Below are 12,042 nucleotides of genomic sequence, written 5' to 3' on the forward strand. Positions count from 1 at the left end.
TCGTGTTTCATTCTCTTATCTGTTCGGTAATTACAGCGAAGAATGACCGCGAGCGATTCCGTCGCGAGGCTATATTGTGCGGGCAGCCTTTATCGGCTCTCCGGCTTCTCCGCTCGTCGCCGGTCCGTTTGCTCGCTCCCGGCTCGACTCCGCGCTCCGTCCGCCTCGAATCGTCGGGATCGTTCCGAACGCTCGTCGCTCGCGTTCACGTTTACGTTTACGTTTACCGTGACGGGGCGTAAATGGAACGCGAGGATCACGCCCGGGCGCGTCGGCCGCGCGCGCGTACCGAAATTCAATTTTCGACGAGCCGCGGCGCGACGCGACGCGACGCGTTCGGGAACGCGCGAGCTTGGAATCGATGCGTCGAGAGCCGCTCGAGTGGGACCTAGTCGCTGTCGAAAGGGTTTGACGCGGTAGTGGCTTTGCGATTGACAGCTTAGTTGGCTCCGCGTTGATGAAGTGACCGCGGATCCAGCAACTCATCCGACCTCGTTATCCCGGCTCGATGGACGTGCACGCTCGGCGTTCCATTCTTCTTTCACGCTGCGACCCCCGCCCTCCTACTCCTCCTCCACCGAGTTTCCCCTCGCTCCTCGTTTTTAGCCCTTTATCATCCCCGCGCTTGACTCTACGCCCATTTTCTTCTCGCACTCGCGCCCGTAATCGCGCCGGCGGCGGCGATGCGCGATCATATCCCGGCCACGAGTGCCGAAGGGGAGGCGAGCTAATAGAAAAATCATGTCCGGCGTCAACCCGCTCGATTTATTTTAAGATCGTGCCGCTGGACCGCGATCCTCTCGGCCCTCGCGCGCTTCTTCGATTGTTCCTTCGTTTGTTCCTTCTATTCCACTTTCTGCTCCGTCGTTCGTATCGACGAATGATTCGTGGGCATGGGAACTTGATGTCGTAGGAGTCTTGTGAAAGAGAAGCGACCTTCGCCCTATCGCCTACGCTGACACTCCAGCAATTTCAGCTCGTAAAGTACCTGCTAGAAAAAACCGTTACAGCCCTAATGGAAAACACAGAAGAATCGACGTTTCCTTCGTCGTCTTCGCGAACAACGTCTAAAACAACGCTGTATCCTCAAATTTCAATAAACCGAATATACAACGTAACGTTCACTAATCTCTAAGCCTATCAACACGCTCGCTCTTCGCGCTTCGCTTGTTCCTTCGTTTGCTCCTTCATTCTTCCTTCTATTCCTTCGTTCATATCAATCAACGACCAATAATTCGCCATGAACACGAGAACTCGATATCGTAGGCATCTCGTGAAAAGAGAAACAACGACCCTATCGCCTACCCTCATAAAGCACCCTTAGACAGAACCGTTCCACCAACGGAGAACGAGAAACGACGTTTCCGTCGCCTTCGCCCGTCTAAAACGACGCTGTACCCTCGAATCTCGATAAACCGAATATAAACGTAACGTTTACTAATCTCTAAGCCTATCAGCCCCTCCCCCTGCTCCACGCTACAATATCGAGGTATCATGTAATGGTGGCTAACGCGATTATAGAGGACAATCGTCCGGCACGAAATTCTCGGCGAGTCGCGCGGCCCCGATTCTCCGAAAGTTAGTCGGAACTTTGCGAAGCAATTAGCAGTACTGTCGGACGCGAGCGCCGGCTGCGCCGGCACAGTTCCGCCGAGTGAATAGCTTGATCGCGTCTTTGAGACAACTTTCGCGCGGCTCGCAATCGGGCGGCTGTTCACGGATCGACGCGATTAGACGCTGCCGCGGATCCTCCGACGCCTCGGAGCGAGTCGCTAACTAGATTTCGCCCGGCGACGGCTACGCACCGTTTCAAACGACACCGTTCACCCCCGCGCCGGGATACGCCCTGCGGAGCGTATTTTCTTTCCGGCGAGCGAGCCGAGATTCACTTACGTCGACGTAGTCAGGCGAGTCCGTTTCCTCGGGACGGACGGTGCCGTCGGCGAAGGAGCCGCGAATCAAACGTTCAGCAGCCAGACAACGCGCCGAGGGAGGCGAATAATCGATGGAACGCGGCGGATATCTCCGGAAGCCAGGAAAGCGACGCGTTCCGAAGGCAAACTGTTGCTTCGGGCTTCAACAAGTTGGCCGGATCGACCGAGGAAAATTCGAACGATGGATTTCCCGAGCGGACTTCACCTTAGAATTCGAGTTTCTATCGGTTCACTGTCGATCTCCTCGCTCGAACGCGTCAACGTGTCGAACCGCTGTCGATTGAACGCGACGCGTTGCTGCCGGCAACTGGCTCGAGTAATTACGTGTCTACTTACATACATTAGCGAACGTCGCGGTCTGTTCGTCGATCCGGAGATGTTTACTCGGGGCGAAGGACGCGCGAAAGCGAACAGACGGCTCGGTAATCCGCTTCGTTACGCGCTGACTTTCGGACGCGACGAAGAGATTCAGGAGATTCTTCGGAGCGACGGGACGTCGATACTGTTCTCTGATTTCGGAAGAGGATACGAGGATCGTTGAATTAGAGAATCAGCGCGATCGCTGCGAGATCGAATAGGAAGAACGAGGAATAAAACCTTCGGTTTTCGTTGGACTGTTTGGTTAGGTCGGAAACTGTCCCGCCGTTTACTTAGCTCTTTGCGCGTGTGTTCGAACACACCTCGGAAAGCTGAAGTTACTGGCAGCACGGTGGAATATTTTATTGGAAGTCGCTCGATCGGCGATGCTGCGAGCCAACGGTAAACCTGCTTAGATAAGCGAGAGGAAATTTGTGCGAGACGTGTTTAGTTTTAATACATTGATTTTTAGTCTGTCGTTTAATTGATCATTACTACGTTCATGTGACATTTTAACCCTTTGCACTCGAGAGGCGGTTTTCAGTCGCCATTTGATTTGACCCATGGAAATGATAAAATTTATTCAATATTAAATTCTTCTATGATGCATCAACACGTGGAACGTCGAAATAAAATAGTTCTGTTACTTAATTTATTTCTTTATGTTAGTAAAACGTATCGTTGATATTTCATCAGAAAGTAATGAATATTCGTTGAGAAGAATATATTCTCGAATGCTAAGGGTTAACACCGAACGGAAACTACCCTGAAATTATTCAATTCTCCCCACATCCGAATTTTGTACTAAGAGGAAAAATAAAAGATCTATAAAAATTAGTTGCAGTTGCTGATAGATTACAAAACAACCTGGAGTGCTAAGGGTTAACCCTTTGCGGACGAATGTTCTTCAAAGAACACGAAACTTTCAGCAGATTCGGCGAAATTACATAACGGATGCTTAAATAATAGAGAAAAAAGAGAGTATGCATTGATCCCTTGCTATTTGAGTTATTAAATCATTCGTTCGCAACTCAGTATTCGAAATATGAAAGTTTCATCTCGGCAAAGCGTTGACATTCGTCAACGGGTTAACCCTTTGCACTCTCATACTATTAAATATATTAATGGATAAATTCAGAAGAACTACATTAAGATTACTGGATCTTCTATGTATTCAAATTTTGTACTAAGAAGGAAAATAAAGGAATCTAACAGACGTTACAATCTTCATTTTTCATTTGTGCTAGAGATACTATAAAAATTAGTTGCAGTTGCTAGATTACAAAACCATCTAGTGCTAAGGATTAATACTTCCACCTCTTTAACCCTTCGAACTCAGTAAGCTCCAATATTGCACCAGTTACAATATTAAATATTTTAACGAATCAAAGGAACTACCCTAAAAGTATTCAATTTAAAATTTAAAAATTAGTTGCAGTTGCTAGATCACAAAACCATCTAGACTCCTAAGAGTTAAACGCGAGTAAGCGTCGGACACGTCCGAAACGAGGCGCGAAATGTGCACAGAATACAGATAGGGATCGGCACGAAACAGAAGAAGGCAGCAAAGACGACGAGACCGGTGTCCGACGACGACGCTCCTCGGTTGCGAGGTCTGGCGATCGAGTAATCGTATTATAGCCGGTAATTACGAGACCGCTCGCAGTGGTACAGGAGAAGCCGGCAGCTCGGGCAAAGTACAGGGTAGGGTTATGCAGATTGCTTTATAACCTAGTTACCGATCGCTCTATTAACGTCGCGAGCTTGATACCGGAGCGTCTGCTGCACCCTTCGAGCGTTGCGTTTCGAGAGGGGTGCGCGTCCAAACAAGGAAAAGAATCGTTCACGGAGGATCGTTCGGAAACGAGAGACAAAGAAGCGTGTTCTGGGAGGAAACGAAATCGAAAGAAAATTCGATGGGAGTTTCAACGACCGTTTCGAGTATTCGATTCTTTCTTTTCGTTTGAGAAGCTACGGTTAAACGATCGCGGACGGTGGTCGGTCGATTCGGATCGCTGGCGAGAATTACTCGGTCGTTTGAGATAAGAAAGGACGTTGGAAGCTGCGAATGACACGCGGAAATGAGGGGGCGAGTTCCACGTTCGCTAGACGAGACGCGATCCGGAAAAGCGGTTCCACGGAAGACTTCGAAGGATCGGGAAGCGCGGAAACGATCAACGGCGCGCGAGTGTAATCGATAATCGGAGGATTGGCGGCTGTGGACGGAGGGGCGTCGACGCGATCGAAGGATCGTGAGGGTTTTCTTTGGAATGTTTCTCGAAAGGAAAATGGACGCGAACTGAAACGAAACGAAGGGAACGGATAGACACAAATAGAAACGAAACGAAAGGAAACGAAACAAATAGACACGATTGAAACGAAAGGAAACGAAACAAATAGACACGATCGAAACGAAAGGAAACGAAAGGAAGGAAAACGATTGAAACAAAAGGAAATGAACGGAAACGAAACAAATAGACACGATTGAAACGAAAGGAAACGAAACAAGTAGACATGATCGAAACGAAAGGAAACGAAAGGAAACGAAAGGAAATGAAAGGAAACGAAAGGAAATGAAAGGAAACGAAAGGAAGCGAAACAAAGAGAAACGATTGAAACGAAAGGAAACGAAACAAGTAGCCACGATCGAAACGAAAGGAAACGAAACAAGTAGACACCGATCGAAACGAAAGGAAACGAAACAAAGAGAAACGATTGAAACGAAAGGAAATGAAACAAGTAGCCACGATCGAAACGAAAGGAAACGAAAGAAATAGACACGATCGAAACGATTGAAACGACACAGAAAGAAAAGTAAGCGGAAAGCGCGCCAGCCGAAAGCAACGGTATCGTATATAAATCTGTTTCTTACCTAGGAGGAACCTGATCACTGGACGAGGCACTGCGACGATACGAGGTTTACGAGCGGAAAGAAGGTGTATCGGTAGGTCGGTGATCGACGAGGAGCCGAGCCGAACGCCGAGAAGTAGCCGTGCTTCCAGGTGGAAGCTCCGCGGCCGATTGAGAGCGTCGAGAGCAGTAAGGGTGCATCTCACCCCGATTCCTCCGGCTCGGGGCCGTCGCACTCTCTGCCCGGCGTCGCTCGCGTCCGCGTTCGAATTCGCGTTCGCGAATCCGCCGCTTCTTGGCCCGTCACCCAATGCCCGTTGTTCGCCGCACGTTGCTCGTTGCCCGTTGCCCGTTGCCCGTTGCCCGTCACCCGCGTCGTCCTCTCCGCGCGATCCTCCAAGATCCAGAGTCCCGCGGCGAGCGAAAGCGCATGGTCCATCGCGCCTACGAAAGCCCCCACTGTTCTCCTTTGCTACCGCCCCTTTATCGTTTCGCCTCGTTCACCGATCCGTTTTCCACAAATACTCTCCTCTGCTCTCCTACCCACGCTGCTACTCTTCTCTCCGCTCCAACGCTTTGCTTTCCTTTCCTTCTTCCGTTTTTACACCAATTTTTCTCCTCTGCTCTTCGTTGTGGTTTTCCTCTATCCTTCTTTTCTCTCCTACTCGTTCCGGTTTTCCTCCATTTTTCAATCTTTCCTCCTCATTCTGTTTTCCTTCCACTTTTCGTTCTCTCCTCCCTTGACCGCTCCTCTTCCCTCTGCTCCACCACTTTTCCTTTCTTTTCCTCCTTCCGTTTTTACACTCCTTTTTCTCCTCTACTCCTCGTTCCGTTTCTCCTCGCTGTTTTCCTCTCAGCGTTCACGCCGTTCAAGCTATACATCTGACGTTCTTACTCTTTCAAGCACCGGTTCCTCATTCAAACAGGAAGAGGAGAGAGTACCGTGTGTTGCCGGGAACCTGGCACCTGTTACAGGGAAAACTCGTGGTCCCTGGAGAATGACTATCTCGCGAATGTCTCTCGTAGTCCAAACGGATAAAGATTTCGGAAATGAACAGAGATCCGACGTACTTATATACATATGTTCTCAGGGTAGGGTTCGATTTCTAAGCTGTCTATCAGTCAATCGCTTATGTTATTTTAGAAAATATTAGGTAGGGTTTGTTACGGTATGACCCAATGTGGTAGTCATCGCTGTCATTGTGATTATCTTTACCCGTTACACACTCGCGACAGAAGGGAGACAGTCGCTCCAAGAAATCCAATCGCAAGTCGGTAAACGATCCGCGCAATGGAGAGCACGAGCGTCTCGACCAATCATACGAAAGTGCCAAGTTCCCTGCAACGAGGCTTCCGCTCGATCGAAGGGATCGATCGCCACTCTCTCGTTTCGACGGAACAGCGCGCCGATCGCGAGAAGGAATTCAACGATAGAGACCATTAAGCCGTCGACGCGGGGGATCACGGGAGGAATGAGAGCTCGCGGCTCGCGGAATGCGGCCCGAGGTCAGAGGGAACGAGGAGCTCTCCAAGAATTCTCGACACGCGAACCGGCATCGGGGCTTTATTAAACCGCCTTTTATCACGTTCCAGAAACGGAGGCGGCTCCGCCGTCTCTTGAGCAGCTATCGCCGTCGAAGGGTGGAGCGTGGTCGATCGATCAGCAGCCCCGAACCGACGCCTCGAACGACGAGCGATGTAAATCATTCGGAAGATGACTCCCGCGCGAACGGACCGGGAACGGACGACGCACCTGCATATCGAGTCGTCTCGAATCTTACGAATCGAGTCGCGGTTACCACCTGTGGAGTCGAACCGAAAGCGATATAGCGATTCCAGCCGGAAAGCCGATTCACTTGTTGATGCCGGGAACTCTAGGGAAACGCACGAGGTGCAACTTGTTGCTAAACCGCGTCGCCGACTTCTTTCGTTCTTTCGTTCTTCCGCCCCTGTAATTCGACGATTCGAAGAGATTCCGATCGAGCCGACGATTCCGAAGGGATGTGTACGTTCGAGAGAGATCGGTCGGATCTCGGGATCGATCCGCTCCGTTCACGCGGAGCCGAGACGTCGCCCGATGATCGCCGAGGTGAAAGTTGGCAACGAGGAAAATCACGGGGAACGTTCGAGCTGGCTTCGGAAGGAGATAGAACGTCTGGCCTGTCCGCGGCAGCCACTCCTCTATCACGGTAGACCCATCTTCCGTGTAATTAATTCGAGGAGGAACGGATGGATCACAACGGGGGAAGAATGCTTCCAATAGCATCGGCCATTTGCGCTCTCCCTCCCTCGCGCGCGCGGGCACCCTTGCCTCTGTCCCTCCACCGTTTCTCTCTCGCTCTCTCTTTTTCTGTTTCTCACTCACTCTCTCTTTTTCTGTTGCTCACACTCTTTTTCTTTCTGCTGTTTCTCACTCTCTCTCTCTTTCTGTTTCTCACTCACTCACTCTCTCTCTCTTTCTGTTGTTTCTCACTCTCTCTCTCTCTTTTTGCTATTTCTCACTCTCTCTCTTTTTTTTCTGCTGTCTCTCTCTCTCTCTCTCTGCCGTTTCTCGCTCTCACTCTCTTTTTCTGCTGTTTCTCCCTCTCACTCTCTTTTTCTGCTGTTTCTCCCTCTCTCTCTCTCTCTGTCTCTCTCTCTGTCTCTCTGCGAGCTACCCGTCACCCTTTGAATCTCCCACCGGCCGGACTCCACCCCACGGTCCCTTCCTCGGCGCAGTTGCTCGATCTTCGTCGCGTTTTCGCAGCCCTGCTTCCGAACCCTCGGATCCTCGAGCTCCGCTTCCGGATTCGGCTACGCGGGGAAACGCATCCTACGAGGAAAACACGCGGTCCGCGAGAATACGTCGCGAGATTACAGAGGAACCCACTTAACGCGGGATCGCCGAGCCGAATCCGACGAACGCGTCAACGAACGCGCGAAACGGGGGATGATTTCTCGTTTCTTCATGGTTTTCGGGAAAAATTTCCAGTACGCGTCGAGATCGCGCGGCTCGCGAGGGACGCCGGGGCCGAGGAACGTGATCATCGATAGAGAGGCCGATTACGTCTCCGAACGGAGGCGGGCGGTCGTAACGAGCAAAGTAAAACGGCTTCGAAAGTCGTTTCGTCTTCTTCGAACGTGGCTTTTCTGCTTCCGGCCAATACTTGGTAGTCGCCGGTTCCGTTGCGAACCGTGTCGGCCATGAACCGAGGAATGCTGCAGACGAAACGTTGCCTTGTTTCGCGGAGACGGTTCGATTCGGAATCGGAAGCGTAGTTCGAAGGGAACTATATAAAACTATATAAAACTATATGAAACTAGATGCGTCGATTGCAGCGAGAGAAAGGGAGAGTGTAGCGACTTCGTCACCACGTTTTCGATTGATTTGTCCGAACGCGATTTCTTTGGAACGCGGCGGACGGCGTTTAATCATTTTTGGAGCATTCGGCGCGCGGCATGCGACTTTCGATTGTAGAAAAACGGCATCTCGAGATTCCACTATTAACTGGAGCACCGCCGACGCGTTACTCCGAAAGGTACACCGTACAACCGCTGTATAAAAAATACGAATAAATACCAGATTTTGATACTTCGCGAATGTAAAACGTGGGTGTCAATTGTGTTTTATTGTCTCATTAACCTACACTTCACTCAAACGAGAGAAACAGGGAGAGAGAGAGAGAGGACGAAGGAAAAGAATGAGAGAATGCGATCGATGACCATCACGAGCAGCGAATTACATCGAAACCCTTTTCTCCGCCTGGCCTTTCTCTATTCCTTGCACAGCTTACTCTCCGCGTTCGTTAGAACTCCTTTTCCATCGTATGGAACTATATACGCGAGCTTATAGCGAGATAGGCGAACGAGCATCGGTTTGTCCTCATCAGACAGCTCCGTTAGACGTTACGACACGAGGCGCAACGTTGAAGATTGTATACAATGATTATCATTATTTTATTAATACTAAACTGCGGAGCAGGAAGCTTGACTTTTGAAAATTTATTTATACAAGCCCAAGTGTGTATATCGAGACTCGATTCGCGTGTTACTAAATTTCTTTAAAAGTTTCTTAAAGAATCTGTTATTTTGTGGATAATTGCTAAAGAATTTAGGAACGCGTCATTTTCACCCATCCGGTGGTCGAAAAGTTGCAATGTTAATGCAATGTTAAAATTCACAAGAAGATGTTCCTAACGTTATATTAACCCTTTGCGATCGAATGCCATAATGGCGACTCCAGCTTCATCTAAATTCGAAAGCTGCAAATGAATAATTTAATTATTCGAATAATTGTTGTTTAAAACTTCGATACATAACTCGACATTTTCGACAAGTCCTCATAAGTTTCAAAAAGTCTCGACTGAAACTAAATTCATGTCTCCCGGTGAAGCTATCAATCGTCAGAGGAAAAGGCTTCGCGCTAGTCAGAAAGTGGCTGTCTGTGTCGTGCAGCCGCTTCCACTTGCAAAATCGAGCGTTTCCTATCCTGGTAATGAGTAAGACAAGGACAGCACCAGTGTGCGACAAGGATAGAGAATTTAGGTAGGCGGCGACAGTGTCGCCATCTAGCGGCGGGAAGCTAGCGGAGTTTCTCCCTATACCCGCAATGTGTAAGACAAGGACGGAGATAGTGTGCGACAAGGACAGAGATAGTCGCCGCGGCGCCACCTGCTAGGAAAAAGCATCTCATCGGTCCCTGGTACCTACTCGTGAAGCATCAGGACCGAGGAGGTCATCGAAGTGGCGCCATCTAGCGGCGAAAGCGGCGAACTACGAGCGACAAGAAGAAACAACGAGATCATCCGCGAATTCGCTAATAACTCGACTTCCACGAATGATTCGCTGATGTTTGCGATTCAGAATCGTAGAATAGACTTTCCTTTACTTTCCAGTGTCGTCTTCGATAGGATTCTGTTTCGCGTTCGTTATTTATTAGTCGTTATTCGGGGCCGTGTTCGGCGGTAACATAGAATTTTTGGACACGCGACGAGACTATCGTTAAGATTCTCAGTTGAAAGGCGTAATTTGTGAACGTTTGTAATTGTAGAAATTAGAGGGGACCCTTAGGAATATTCTGGTGGTAGTGTTAGTCGGATTCGAGTTGTAATTGATAAGTTATCAGTGGTTTTCGGATGGGTTCGTTGCTATACGAGTACGTCGTGAGAGAGACAAGGATGGATGTATAGGAGTGAGAAGGACAGAGATAGTAGATCAATGGCGCCATCTTGCGGAGACAAGCTGGTACTATTCGGCGAGAAGTTTAGATAATCTCCCAATAGATGGCGCTGGTGAGCAGCTATCTCTGTCCTTGTCGCACACATATGTCTCTCCTTGTCTTACTCATTGCTCTCACGAAACCCAACGAACCCATCCGAAAATCGCTGATTACTCATTAATTACAACTCAAATGTAATCGAAACCGTTATAGAAACACTGCCAGAGGTCTCCTCTAATTTCTCCGATCACAAACATTCACCAATTATTTCTATTAAACGAGAACCTTAATAATTCTCCCGACCTCCGACAGAAGAGGTTCGAGCATCTCCCGACATCGTCCCGAAAAATAATTAATAACTAACGAACGCCTAACAGAATCCTATCGATGACGACACTGGAAAGTAAAGGAAAGTCTATTCTACGATTATAAATCGCAAACATCAGCGAATCATTCGTGGAAGTCGAGTTATTAGTGAATTCGCAGTTGGTCTCGTTGTTTCTTCTTGTCGCTCGTAGTTCGCCGCTTTCGCCGCTAGATGGCGCCACTTCGATGACCTCCTCGGTCCTGATGCTTCACGAGTAGGTACCAGGGACCGATGAGATGCTTTTTCCTAGCAGGTGGCGCCGCGGCGACTATCTCTGTCCTTGTCGCACACTATCTCTGTCCTTGTCTTACACATTGCGGGTATAGGGAGAAACTCCGCTAGCTTCTCGCCGCTAGATGGCGACACTTTCGCTTGCCGCAAAAAGCTACTATTTTTAAAAATAATAGATAGATTCTGGAAGGAAACCGACAAGATAGAACGAACACAAAAATAAAACCGAACTCTTTGAATAATGTCTGAGGACTAAGAGAAAGGAGATACCAGTAAAAATAGCTTCTTAGTGTAGGAGAAAGAGAGTTTTATTGGAAACAGTATAATTATTTCTTGACAAGTCACAATAAAAAAATAAAGAATTTAGAAATAAAATAGAATAGAAAAAATAAGTGAAGATAATAAATAATAAAATAAATAATTTCTAGAACATTCTTTCATTACCATGCGTTAACTTCACGTATATTTGGAATATTCTAGATTCATAAAAACGAACATTATTAACATATAGAGGAAATCAATATAATCTAGAATATTCCAATGCTTCGAACGAAAGATAGAATAATTAATAATTGAATAATTATATTAATTATTATAATTTAACTTTTATTCAAAACGTGCTCACACACACACAGTCGCGTTAGATGCATCCATTCCCACACTGGTAATAAGATGTCACCGCGTACGCAGGGAAATAGACCATAAAAGGTTCTAATAAAAAATAAGGCTTCAATAAAAGAAAAAAAGAATCTATCCATGTCGCACTAGTTACAGGGATAGCACGTTGCAATGGCCCCGACGACACGCAACCGTCGTGACGCGTGCGTCATTTAGCTTTAATTAACAGCCGATACGCCGTTAATATATTAGGAATATTTTCGTATAGATCCCAAGGTTCTAATCGTAGATTATTTTAGGACTTTTGAGGGCAACGTTATTGTTATTATCGTATTATGCATTCGCGATGGAATATTGGAGCCCACAGAGTTCAAAGGGTTAATTAATCGAACTTTTGTTATAGAATTAATGTAGAAGTTTCTTAAGACATTACAACGAGAATAGAGAAAATGATAGAAAAATAGTAACCGTCTCGCTATTATCGAGCA

Source organism: Nomia melanderi, chromosome 13 (assembly GCF_051020985.1).
Source record: "Nomia melanderi isolate GNS246 chromosome 13, iyNomMela1, whole genome shotgun sequence".
Classification (NCBI taxonomy): domain Eukaryota; kingdom Metazoa; phylum Arthropoda; class Insecta; order Hymenoptera; family Halictidae; genus Nomia; species Nomia melanderi.